Genomic DNA, 14,154 nt, shown 5'->3' on the forward strand with positions numbered 1-14,154 from the left:
CTCGGGCGATGTATGAATTTTCGAGCTAAATGGATGGTGGGAACCCTATGATCTTGCATTCTGGATGTCTTTCGGGCCACTTGAGCTTCAGTTTCTCGATTTTCTTGAATCCCTGGCGTGCACATCCGTCGATCTTGGTCTCCTGGGGTCCGTCGCTTGCCTTGGTGATTTCAGACCGTTAAATCCATGCTTTTAGTACCTTTTCCCAGTCCAGGCTCGTAAATACTCCCTGCAACACAAACACGATTTAAATCGGGCTGTTAAACAGTATCATGTTTGAAAATTCAGGCAATAATAGGGTCTGATATGCAATATTTGACCCTCAACACAACCCCTAACCAGCATCTTGCTAGTCCCGAGCAAAGTATGCGAAAAATAAATTGAGAATTACAGGACAATTTCTACAAACTCAAGAGATTTATGAAAACAATTCAGATACTCGAATTCTAAGATTCATGAATGTTGGCATTACTTTCTCCTGAAATCAAGCTCACGGTAAACTTCATAATCAAGCTCAAATATTAATCCATTAATTAGAACGATTCTAAATATTGAATTCCATGGGTGTATCGTGTAATCTCGGCTTATCATTAAGGTTCACTTCTTAATTTCATGATATTATCGGTAAACACTAAGATAATTCATAATAACTAAAACTTTCCTCACGGATCATCTTTTCATTAATCGACCTTTGATATATATATTTTTTTCATTAAAATACCGCCAAGGGGAGGAATCAAATCTTCACCTATAGGGAGCAAACCTATGATGAAGACCATTGCCCACCCCTTTCAGCTGGCTACTTTGGGAAATTGAACCTTCACCTATAGGGAGTAAACCTATGGTGAAGATTATTCACCCAATCCTTTCAATTTTCTCAGGCCGGTTCCTTTCATGCTTAGTGAGTACCAAGTAAATCCTTCAATATCAAACTGAAACCTTAATGTGAAAGCGAGATGTGACATGTGAGATCATAACTCAATCAAAGTGTACAACTTCTAATTCTGGATTAACAATTCAAACTTAATTAAGCAATCCAATAGATACTAAATCCAAGCATCTTAAATTTCCAACATCATGTATCTTGAAATTCCAAGTGCCCTAGATGGCTGTCAAAATCCCTTCGAATTCACAAGAAAGTCCAGAAAAATTAAAAATTTTCACAATTTTTGTTCAAGACCAAGAAAATGCTGATTAGGTCACCTAATCTCCCACCCCCAACCTAAAATCTACATTGTCCTCAATGTAAAAGATATGAGCGTGCAATGCACTTGGGACAACGAAAAGTGAATATGAAGTGATGGAAAGATAGTACCTGGATGATGAATCGAGAGACACTTTCCAAGATATCGCAGCATGGGCGTCGGTCAACACGAGAGAGAAGGCAACACAAAAATAACAAAAATAAAATCCTACCTATACCACTTTCGTAGGTGCTCTAGATTGCATTTAGTGTATGCGACAAGCCTTTAAACCCCTAGGTTGCCCCTAGTGAACGAGTTGTAGTCTCGTGAGGGTTTGCAGTAATGTTACCCACAAACATTGAATTAACTAATGATAAAAACGAAATGAAATGAAGAGCTGGGTTGCCTCCCAGGAGCACTAAGTTTACCGTCTTCAGCCAGACAAATAAAGCAACTACCATAGTCCTATGAAAGCGATAAACCTACCTATACCTCCATCAGACTAGGAGATCAATCCTAGTAAACAGGAGCAGTCAGGGTCATGGACATGTCCTCTGAATCAAATTTCTCGACAAATGGTTTCAATCGATGTCCATTAACTTTAAACTCCTTACCATTGTCGGGATCTCTTATCTCAACGGCCCCATGAGGAAAAACAGTAACAACAATGTAAGAGCCGGTCCAACGAGATCGAAGCTTACCCAGAAAGAGATCGATGTAATCGAGAATTGTACAAAAGGACCTTCTGACCAGGTGTGAATGATTTTCGCAAAATGTGTTGGTCATGAAATGCTTTCATCTTGTCCTTGTAAATTCTTGAATTATCGTACGCATCATTCCAGATTTCCTCAAGTTCATTCAATTAAAGTTTGCGTAGCGAGCCAGCATTGTCCAAATTGAAATTAAGATTTTTGATCGCCCAGTACGCTTTATGTTCCAGCTCCACAGGCAAGTGACAAGCTTTCCCATAGACAAGTCTAAAGGGAAACATTCCAATAGGGGTTTTAAAGGCAGTACGGTATGCCCATAAGGCATCGGTCAATCGGATTGACCAATCCTTATGATCAGGGTTAACCATTTTCCCCAAAATGTGTTTAATTTCCCTGTTAGAAATCTCAGCTTGCCCGCTTGTCTGTGGGTGGTATGGGGTGCTCACCCATGAGAGATACCGTATTTCTTCATTAAGCTCTCAAATGGTTTATTACAAAAGTGTGAGCCCCCATCACTAATGATGGCTCGAGGCGTTCCGAATCGAGAAAGGATGTTTTCTTTTAGGAATTTAATGACCGTGTGATGGTCATTAGTTCGACATGAAATCGCTTTGACCCATTTAGTGACATAATCTACGGCGAGCAAAATATACAGATTTCCAAACGATTGGGGGAATGGTCCCATGAAATCGATGCCCCAGCAATCAAATGCTTCAATGATAAGGATGAGATTCAAAGGCATCATATTTCGACGGGACAATGCTCCCAATTTCTGACAACACTCACAAGCTTTGCAAAACTCATGAGTGTCCCTAAACATAGTGGGCCAGTAAAAGCCACACTGCAGAATCTTGGCCGTGGTCTTTTAAGCAGAAAAGTGACCACCACAGGCCTGTGAGTGACAGAAGGAGATGACGCTCTGATGCTCATCGTCTGGTACACATCTCCTTAAGATTTGATCTAGGCAATATTTAAATAAATAAGGATCATCCCAGAAAAAGTTGCGCACCTCGGTGAAGAATTTCTTCTTATCTTGCGCAGTCCACTGTGTCGGTATGGCACCTATAGCAAGATAATTAGTAATATCAGCGAACCAAGGTGAATGGGAGACTCTGAATAGTTGTTCATCAGGGAACATGTCGTTGATATGGATCGTCTCAAGGGAATCAGAGGTATTAAGGCGAGAAAGGTGATCGGCCACAACGTTTTCTACTCCCTTTTTATCTTTAATTTCTAAATCGAATTCTTTGAGTAGAAGGATCCATCGTATCAGGCGGGGCTTAGAATCATTTTTAGAAAGAAGATACTTCAGTGCCGCATGATCTGTATAGATAATGATCTTGGATCCAATCAGGTAGGACCTAAATTTGTCCAAGGCGAACACTACGGCTAAGAGTTCTTTTTCCGTAGTTGAGTAGTTCACTTGGGCCGGATTTAAAGTCCTACTCGCGTAATGGATGACGTAGGGTCTCTTATCCTTTCTCTGGCCTAGAACCGCTCCAAGAGCATAATCAGAAGCATCGCACATAAGCTCAAAAGGAAGGCTCCAGTCGGGTGGCTGCATGATAAGTGCAATGGTTAACATGCCCTTAAGCTTGGTGAAAGCTTCCTGGCATTGCTCAGTCCCCGCATACGGAGCATCCTTTTGAAGAAGATTACATAAAGGACGAGAGAGGAGACTAAAGTTCTTTATGAATCGCCTGTAAAATCCTGCGTGTCCTAAGAAGGATCGCACGTCTCTGATGTTCTTGGGTGGAGGTAGGTTAGAGATAAGATCGATTTTTGCCTTATCTACCTCGATTCCCTTGGACGAGATGATATGCCCAAGGACAATTCCCTTCTGAACCATGAAATGACACTTCTCCCAATTAAGTATCAAGTTCTTTTCTTCACATCTTTTCAGCACACATTTAAGACTTTCCAAGCACTTACTGAAAGATGGACCGTAAAAAGAGAAATCGTCCATGAAGACCTCTAGATATTGCCCCACCGTATCAGAAAAGATACTAAGCATACATCGCTGAAAGGTGGCAGGGGCATTACATAGTCCGAATGGCATCCTTCGGTAGGCAAAGGTGTCGTAGGGACATGTAAATGTGGTCTTTTCCTGGTCTTCAGGGGCTATCTCTATCTGGTTGTAGCCCGAATACCCGTCAAGGAAACTGTAATAGGAATGACCAGCTAACCTTTCCAGGATCTGATCAATGAATGGTAAAGGAAAGTGGTCTTTCCTCATGACGGTATTCAACTTCCTGTAGTCAATCCACATTCTCCAACTAGTAGTGACTCTAGTTGGCACGAGTTCACTATTAGCATTGGCTACGATGGTGATTCCGTACTTCTTAGGAACCACTTGAGTTGGGCTCACCCATTGACTATCAGATATAGGGTATATAATACTCACGTCCAATAGTTTAAGAACCTCGGCCTTAACTACTTCCTTCATGTTTGGATTTAGTCTACGTTGTGGTTGCTAAGCGGTTTTTTCATTATCCTCAAGATATATGCGGTGAGTACAAATTGAGGGATCGATTCCCTTGAGGTCCGCTATCGTCCATCCCAGGGCTCCTTTATGCTCAATGAGAGTAGATATGAGCATACTCTCCTGTTCTTTCTCCAGGTGGGTAAAGATCACCACCGGGTATGTCTCATCTTGACCTAAATAGGCATATTTCAAATCAGAGGGCAAAGGTTTTAGATCAAGCTTCGGCGGCTTGAGGTTAGACGGTAGAAGCACTACATCGGTTTGTGGCAATTCTTCAAATTGTGGCCTCCACCGGTTAACTTCAAGTACCGGTGCAGTATTAAGCAAGGCGCACGTCTCCCTAATCATGTCATCATCAAAATCATGGGAGTGGGCCAGGCACGTTTCTAGATGGTCGGAGGATAAGGTTAGAGGTGTCGTATCTTCCACGAAAGAGTCAATCATGTTAATGTCGTGGAAATCGTCATCATCCTCTGAGTTGCTGCCGTTATTGAAAAAGATGTTTGACTCCAATGTCAAATTTTCAAAAGACATAGTCATGACACCATTCCTGCAATTGATAATTGCATTTGACGTGGCAAGGAATGGGTGACCAAGAATGACGGGAATCTGAGTGCTCATGTTATTGATGGGTTCGGTGTCCAGGATGATAAAATCTACAAGGTAGTAAAATATATCGACCTGGACTAACACATCCTCAATTATCCCTCTTGGTATACAAACAAAGCGATCAGCAAGTTGTAGTGTGGTCAGGGTGGATTTTAATTCACCCAAATCTAACTGTTTGTATACCGAGTAGGGAATCAGATTTACGCTTGCTCCTAAGTCAAGAAATGCATGATCAATTCGATGGTTCCGGATTACACATGATATAGTTGGGCTACCGGGATCCTTGAATTTCTGCGGCACGTCTTGCTTCAGGATGACACTCACTTTCTCAGTCAAGAAGATTTTCTTTTGAATATTTTGCGGTCTTTTGGTCGTGCATAAGTTTTTCAGAAATTTGGCATATGAAGGAATCTGTTTCACGACATCAAGTATAGGAATGTTAACTTTCACTTGTTTCAACACCTCCAGAATATCCTGAGAGTTAGAAAGACGTTTTGGTGCAACCAACCATTGAGGGAACAGAGCAACTGGCTTCTCTAGAAGTTTCGGTTCTAATTTTTGTGGGGCATCACTAGATCCATCATTGTTGTCCTCTTCTGGTTCTTGAGGCTTTTCGGGCCTAACCGGAAGAGTTTTATCAATGATCTTTCCACTCCTAAGAGTGGTAATGGATTTAGCGTGCCCCATCTGATTTGAAGAGCTAGGAACACTAATCTCATACTACGGTTTAGGATTGGGGAGAGGTTGTGCAGGAAGCATCCCCTTTTCTATAACTGTCATACGAGAATCTATCTTTTGCATAAAATATGTAATTCCCCGCAATGCCTGAGTCAGCTCGTGTATCGAATTTTGAACCGGTTCCTCTTGAGGTTTCACTTGATTTGGATTTTGATTGAAGAAACCTTGAGGGGTAGCCATTTGTCCATTCCTCCAACTAAAGTTTGGATGATTTTTCCAACCAGGATTGTACGTATTGGAGTTAGGTCCAGTAAAAGGTCTTTGATAGTTGTTTACGGCATTAGCTTGTTCATTCAACACTCCTCGAAAGGCGGGTATTGTAGGACAATTTTCAGTTGTATGAATGTTGCAATCACAGATGCCGCAAACAATTTCATTAACCTTATCCTTCTTTCCTTCCATGGCCTCAACTTTCCTTATGAGCGTAGTCACTTTACACTTGAGATCATCCTCTTCTTTCAAGAGATATAATCCATCTTTCTCCTTTAATTGAGTCGGCCTAGACGTGGTGTTTGATTTTGGGTAATAGTCCCAAGATTGTGTTTTTTCAGCCAGACTGTCGAGGTAGTCCCATACCTCGTCGACCTCTTTATTAATGAACTCTCCATTACACATTATCTCGACCATTTGGCGCATGGAAGATGTCAGTCCATCGTAGAAGAAATTTGTAATGCGCTACGTTTCAAATCCGTGTTGTGGGCATGAACTGACCAAATCTTTGAACCTTTCCCAACATTGGAAGAATGTTTCAGCTTCCTTTTGGGCAAAGTTCATGATTGCTTTTCTGAGGGTAATCGTTTTATGATGTGTGAAGAATTTTTTTATGAATTCCCTCTGCATGTCGTTCCATGTGCCAATGGATCTAGGACGCAGTGAATGTAACCACGTCTTAGCTTTCTCTTTTGAGGAAAAAGGAAAGAGTTTCAGCCTGATTGTATCCTCAGATACATTAGGAAAATATAATGTAGCTATAATCTCATTGAACTCTTTCAAATGTAAATATGGACTTTCTGATTCAAGTCCATGGAATTTGGGAAGGAGTTGGATAACTCCTGGCTTGATGTCCATTTGTCCTGTGTTTTCAGGAAAAATCATGCATGAGGGCGTACTCACTCTCGCCGGTTGTAGATAATCTCATAAAGTACGAGGCGGGGGTGCTTGATGCACATCATTCTCATCTTGGGTATCTTCCACCCTGGGTGGAAGTAGAGGAGGTTGGTCTTCAGTCATAACTTCAATTAACTCAGGGGATTTTGAGTGGTGTCTAGTCCTGCGATGGATAGTCAACCCCTCAACCAATCCTCCTTCAGTCAAGAGACGTCGAGTGTTTTCACGGGCCCACTTGGGCATGAAACACTCACAGCCCTCAATTAAATTCAAAACCTAATCCTAAGAAAGGGAAAGAAAATCTAGAAAGAAAGAGAGAGTTGGAAAGAAATTACCAAATTGGAGTCCCTAAGTTAAAAACCTGCAAAATAAAACAAAATAAGTTAGATTCTAAAAAGAGAAGAACAATCCTTTAAAAGAAAGATAGCAGTAAACTGATTTCTAAAAGAAGGAATTCCTAAAAGAAAGTGAAAATTTCTAAAATAAATTAGGAAAGTCCTAAACTAGAAAGTAAATTACTAAAAGAGAACTGAAAAATAGAAAGTAGGGAAGGATCTTACCAAATTAGAAATTTCTATCTTAAAGGCCTACAAAATAGGAAGGTTAGTTTCTAAACAAAAATTCTAAAAATAAATTAGGAAGCAAAATTAGATTCTAAAAGAGTTAAAATTAGAAAGTTACTAAAAATAAAAATAAAAATAGAAAGTTAATTTCTAAAAAGGGAAATAACTAACCTAGTTTCTAAAAACAAAAGAGGAAATTTTCAAAAATAAACTATTTCCTACAAATAGGAAAATACTAGAATTAGAAGATTTCTAAAATTTAAACCCTAATTTTAAAAGTGGAAAAAGTAGAGAAATTAGGAAGGAATTACCAATTTAGGAACTTATGTCAGGATCCTACAAAACATGGAAACAAGTTAGTTCTAGAAATCAATTAAAAACCTAAAACTAAAGTTAATCAAATTCTAATATTAAACTAACTGTAAACCTAATTAATTTCAGAGAATCGCAACCGTCAGTCCCCGGCAACGGCGCCAAAAACTTGTTCACTCCCCAAGTATAGGGTTGTGATGTAGTAATAAACTCGGTGAGACCGAGGTCGAATCCACAGGGACTGAAACTTGTACATGATCTGGAACTAACTAGATCTAGAACTAGCGAAAGATGTAATCTAAATCAAAATAGAATTTAAAGAATAATTGTGAAATAAATTATCTAAAACAAAAGAGAAATCAGAGGTAAGAAACTAGGGATTCAGAGGATCCACTTGTAGAGATCAGGGAGATCTTACGCCTGCTTCAAGAATCATGCAAATTAACTGAACTTACCTAATATAAGTTTCAAGAGATGAAAGGTATAGGAATTAGAATGGATTCCTTCACCAAACCATGCCCAGGAGACAAAGTAGACAACAGAATTAAACTAATTACCAACCAATCAACATGTTATGAGGGTTAGGAAGGGCAACGTCATCCGACCATGCCCATGAGACTATGGTGAACAACAGGGCTTCCTGACGTCATAAACATAAAAAATAATGAAAAAACATGCTCAAAGCCATCGTAGACCTATTGTAGTTTTAGTCACAACAGACCATTAAAAACTGAAAACAATCCCTTACAATCAACCCAATACCAAATCCGTTCAATTTAAACAAGAATTAAAGGCATAAAATTCTTCCCATCACGCTACGAGCTTCACCCCTTAGCCCTAGCTAAGGGGTTTAGCCTAACATAAACATGATTAGGCTAAAAATAAATCAAACAAAAAGGAAACCTGACAATTAGAACTCCCTCTCTCCTGCTCAATCTCCACAGCTTTTTCTTTTTTTCTTCTGTTTTTCTCCTTTCTCTCACGGCTGCCTCTGCTCACCTCCCGTAAAGATCCCCCCTCCCTGTCTCTTTCCTCCCCTCCTTTATAGAAGTGTTAAGCGCAATCCTCTGGTTCCTGGCGTCCGTGCAGAAAGCTCCTAGAAAGCTTCTTACGCAGCCAGGCGGTGCAGTAGCGTGCGCAGCAGTAAAAACGCAAAAGCACTTGCGTTTGGATTGAAATTTTGGACGACTGATCGTCCAAACTCGGAATCTGACTTCTTGGTGGGGGTCAGGACAACCTGATCGAGCGTGCGGACGGTCCGGATCATGGATCTGACCGTGCCCTTGATCACAGAACAACCCACAGCGTCCGATTTTCATGGACGCAGGGCCTGCGAAAAACAGAGCACGCTGACATGTTCGGTGGGCCCCGCAGAGATGTTTTTGGAAGAATCAACCCCGTTCATTGTATTCAGCTCGAAAAATTAGATGAAAACGGATAGTTTTTTACTGGATTTGGTGTGGCATACTGAGCTTTTCATTCGGCCGTCCATCTCAAGTTTGAACATAGATGTTTTGTGATCGGGTGCATGGGACCAAAAATTCACCATGATTGTGGTAGTACCCATCTTACGGACACAATGAGCGGTCTAGATCGTACCTATGTATGATAGGTGGGCCCCACTACCGTAAAACAGACGGACAGTGGCAGACGCTGTTTCCGTCTTTGATTTGGAGACAATGGAGTCGGTCAGCGTGTGCTGACCGACTTTGAGACTTTTAGTGCACGGCCAGTGCACTTGTCTCCTGTGTACACATGACGTACATGAGGCCCTTTGACGATGTTTGTGAGAAATCCGCTCCATCCATCTATATTCTTATCTCATTTAACGCGTTGATACCAATTTTGAAGCATATCCAGATAGCAGGTGGGCCCCAAATCAAGAGTTTATTGGCTGATCTGTCCGTTGGGACACTTGCACAGGGATTGAACAGATGAAATTTGACGTGTACGGTTAATTTATGGTCCTCGGGCGATGTATGAATTTTCGAGCTGAACGGATGGTGAGAACCCTGTGATCTTGCATTCTGAATGTCTTTCGGGCCACTTGAGCTTCAGTTTCTCAATTTTCTTGAATCTCTGGCGTGCACATCCATCGATCTTGGTCTTCTGGGGTCCGTCGCTTACCTTGGTGATTTCAGACCGTTAAATCCATGCTTTTAGTACCTTTTCCCAGTCCAGGCTCGTAAATACGCCCTGCAACACAAACACGATTTAAATCGGGCCGTTAAACAGTATCATGTTTGAAAATTCAGGCAATAATAGGGTCTGATATGCAATATTTGACCCTCAACACATTGTCGTAGCAGCTCACTGTTCACCGCCCCAAGTATAGGGTTGTGATGTACTAATAATCTTGGTAAGACCGAGGTCGAATCCACAGGGACTGAATCTTGTACGTAATTTGAAAGTAATCAGAACTAGAACTAGATGAAGATATAACCTAAATCAGGAAAATTTAAGGGAATAATGGTGAAATCTTAATAAACTTGTGAAATTCAAAGGTGGGAAACTATGGTGCGCAAGATCCACTTGTAAAGATCAGTGAGATCTATGTTTGATTCAAGAACACAACTGGGATCAGAATCCTATCTTCATCCAGTTAGAAGATATAATATTACAAATCAACTATAAACTTCCTTTGATCCAGTTTTCAAGAGATGAGAATGATGAGAATTAGAATTGATTCTATCACAAGGTCATGCCCATGAGACAAAGCAAACAACAGAATTTAACCAATCCACAACCAATCTAAGAGAGTTATGAACATTAGGAAGGGTTCCATCATCCAATCATGTCCAGGAGACGATGGTGAACAATAGGGCCTCCTAACTTCATAAGTACAATAAAGAAAAGAACATGCTCAAAGCTATCGCAGATCTATTATAATTTAAGTCACAACAAACCATTAAAAACTAAAAGTATTCCTTATAATTAAACTAGAATCAAAATCAGTTCAGTTTAAACATGAATCAAAAGGCATAAAGAAAAATCTCTCATCACACTACAAGCTTCACCTCTTAACCCTAGCTAAGAGGCTTAGCCAGACATGATCTAGCTAAAATCTCAGTAAAAACAAATCATCAACAAAAATTAAGCAAAGGAAAGAAGATCTTATTGACGGCCAGCCTCTCCACGCTAATCTTTCTCTCTCTTGCTTTCTCCCTTCACGTCTCAGGATGATGAATCTCTCTCTTTCCCTCTCCCTTTTATAGAGAGCAAGAGGAGGTCGGTGCTCCTGAAGTCGGTGGAATGTTTTACGCACAGTAGGTGCTTGCACAGCCGCGAAACGCAAGCCAAGTTGCGTTTAGACCGAGTTCTCCACTAATAGGCATCCAAGAAATCAATTTTGACTCCATGGTTAGGGTAAAAACCTCCTGCCCAATCTTTTAAATGGTTCAGGTCATCCAACCGACCACAAACAGTGACCCATAACACCTCGCAATGTCTGAAAAAATCGGACGTGCATAGGGTGCAAAATTCTTATGCTGTGATGCTCAATGGGACCCACAGTGATATTTTCAAGAAAATCCACCCCGCTCATTAGATTTCTGATGAAAAACCAGTTAGAAAGGAGTGGTTTTGGTCGAGTTTTGGTGCGGTCTACTATATCAAATCAACTCACCATTCATCCTGTGTTTTCCAGCGATCCACGTGTGTACATGTGCATGGGGCCAAAAGGCCCCTATGGCCAGGGTCGTGACCAACTCTAGACACAATGGATGGTCCAGATCTTCAATTTGGGTGACAATGGTGACCCACTACTCAAACCCGGTGAAGACATCCATTCGTTGGACATTTCTGCGAAGGAGGTTGGGTCAGCTTGGCTTTGACTGGGCTGACCGTCCGGTGGGCGGCCGGTGCATGTACACTATGTACATGCACATCACGTGTGCAGTCCATTGAGATGTTTATGAAAAATCCATTCCATCCATTTTTTATGTCACCTCATTTAAGGGGTTGAGACCAAAATCGAAGCATATTTAGATATCGGGTGGGCCCTAGTTTAGTGTTTTATAGCCTAATTTGTCCGTTGGGCCACTTCCACAATGATCCAATGACTGAAATTCGACATGTACAGTTAATTTAGGGTCCTCAGGCCATATAAAAAGTTTCGAGCTAAACGGATGGTGGAAACCCTGTGATCTTGCGTTCTGAACTATTTTCAGGCCTCTTTATCGTCAATCTCGTGATTTTCTCAGATCTCTAGTGTGTAAATTCTTCGATCTCGGTCCCCTAGGGTCCGTCCCTTACCTTAGTGATTTTCAAGTGTTAAATCCATACTTTTAGTACCCTTTTTCAGTCTAAGCTCCTAAATTCACCTTGCAACACAAACATGATTAAAATAGGGCGTTAAACAGTATCATGAGTGAGTGAGCGTCTCTCCTACTAGTAATAATTGGGGTCTAATATGCAATATTTGACCCTCAACACCCACTGGGACTGTCATCCTAGCCTACTAGTATATATGAGTGAGTGAGCGTCTCTCCTCTCTATTAGTAAGAAAGAGTACTAATTAAAAGTCATTGGAGAGTTTCTTCTAAATGATTCAAATAAAGACCCATGAGAGTATTTATAGGAGTGGAAGCAGCTAGCTCCGTGTCACCGCCATGGCATTGCGGCACTAATAAAAGTGACATGGGCCGACAATGCCAAGTCATCGCCAGACGACCTCTAGGCCATGGCTAGTCATGCACCGTTGGGCGTGGGGCAACTGAGGGGTCATGCGCTACTGTCACTATGCCATTGAGGGATCACATGCCAACATCACTAGGCTATCGATGACTCATGGCTAGGTGGGCAGTAGCAGCGTCATGCCACCGAGGGGTTTTGTGCCGATGACACTAGATGGCCAAAGGGTCATACACCGGATTGGCTAGCCGAACCACCCATAACGGCATATTAAGCCTGCCAAAGAAGGATGCCCACGGTCATTGCATGAGACTAAGCATCACTTACTTACACTATAAAACAACATCATGTGCATTACATTCTATAAGAGGTATATTAACCTCAGGTGTTTTTTCACAAATTATAACTTTTAGGAGAGATGATAAAAGAAACATTCGCATTCCATGCCTGACGCACGAAACACCAAAATGGATCATTCATTACTTTCCACATGAAATGGTTACATGATATATTCAATGACTAACTACAATGTAAAGATATAAAAAGCATGTCGACACATTAGTTCGATCAACCTCTCCTATCACACTCAAGAAAAATTCCAAATGGCCCTCCGAAGGTACTTGAAAATCTCAAAATGTTGTTGCCACTACCACAACTAGCCAACTCTTTGAGGGATCTTTACGACTACAATCAAGCATATTTCTAGCACAAAATTAGCCCTCAAAGCTGTCAATGTTAGCACAAATTACAGATTTTACAATTTATGTAAAAGTAATTAAAGAAACCAAAAAATAAGAACAAGTTGAAGCACGTGTGATCATGTTGTCCTTATAGCGTTATTCGCCCCTTCTCAAAATAATTGAGAATGTTGATAGGTTGCAGGCAAACTACTTTTAAGATATGATGAGCTTGGGTGTGGTTCTGTGTTCAGCAAATATGAAGAACCACGAATGGAACTCTGTATACACAATTTTTATCTGGCAGATAAGTACAAGAAAATCCCAATTTAGAAAGAAGATAAGAAAATTTTAGACTAGTGCTTTGGTTTGTTTTTTACGGTCTTCTAGCTAAGGTTCGTATGAACCTTGCTGACTAGTCAGAGTACACGGTTGCTCTTCTTGCTGGGTTGTAAGTGAGAATGGTTCGAGTTTGGTGATGATCCAATGAACCATCCAGGCACTGTTTATATAGGCCATGGTTGCTGACCGTTTTGGCCAGGGTCATAACTCAGTATGACAGTTATATGGTTGTTGGTGAGAAACTAGCTGTTATTGCCAATTTCTAACCGTTATGCATGTGGGACAACCAATTGCTGCATGACAGCCATTTAGACTCACTGGCCAACCATTTTATGAATGTTGGGCTGGCCACATGCAGCGGTTTCTGTAGCCGTTTTATGACCACATGCAATAGTTTCTTTATGGTCTGGTTTAATGCTGCATGTGCAAGTAAACCTCTCTCCTACAATTAGTTTCCAGCTTCTATAACAGCCACACTGGTCACATTCAGACCATTCACCCACTCCAGCCACCTGACCCATATTCCTTTGCGAAGGAGCAACCCATCTGTGACACGATATGCACATGCGAAGTGAAAAGTGCGCCACTAGTGCCTCTACAGCCACACTACCTCATATGCCCATGCCCTCGCACAGAACCCGATATTGTGATTGTGACCATGCCCGTGCCCTTACTCGAGCCCGAGCCCATGCATGTGCGTGTGTGTGGGTGTTCCAGTGCGAAGCACTAGAACACTCAAGTCCTGGTACTCCACGAATCAACGAAGCAAATAATAAGGTACCCACACCTCACATA

At 41.3% G+C, this 14,154-nt stretch overlaps 1 non-coding gene across 1 annotated transcript; it reads left to right on the forward strand.

Moving 5' to 3' along the window:
* Nucleotides 1-6,411: 6,411 nt before the first annotated feature.
* On the forward strand, nt 6,412-6,518 carry LOC131232011 (small nucleolar RNA R71). Its single transcript, XR_009164620.1, has one exon. It is a non-coding gene; the product is annotated as a small nucleolar RNA R71 (small nucleolar RNA).
* The last annotated feature ends 7,636 nt before the right edge of the window (nt 6,519-14,154 follow it).

Source organism: Magnolia sinica, chromosome 17 (assembly GCF_029962835.1).
Source record: "Magnolia sinica isolate HGM2019 chromosome 17, MsV1, whole genome shotgun sequence".
In the NCBI taxonomy this organism is placed as follows: domain Eukaryota; kingdom Viridiplantae; phylum Streptophyta; class Magnoliopsida; order Magnoliales; family Magnoliaceae; genus Magnolia; species Magnolia sinica.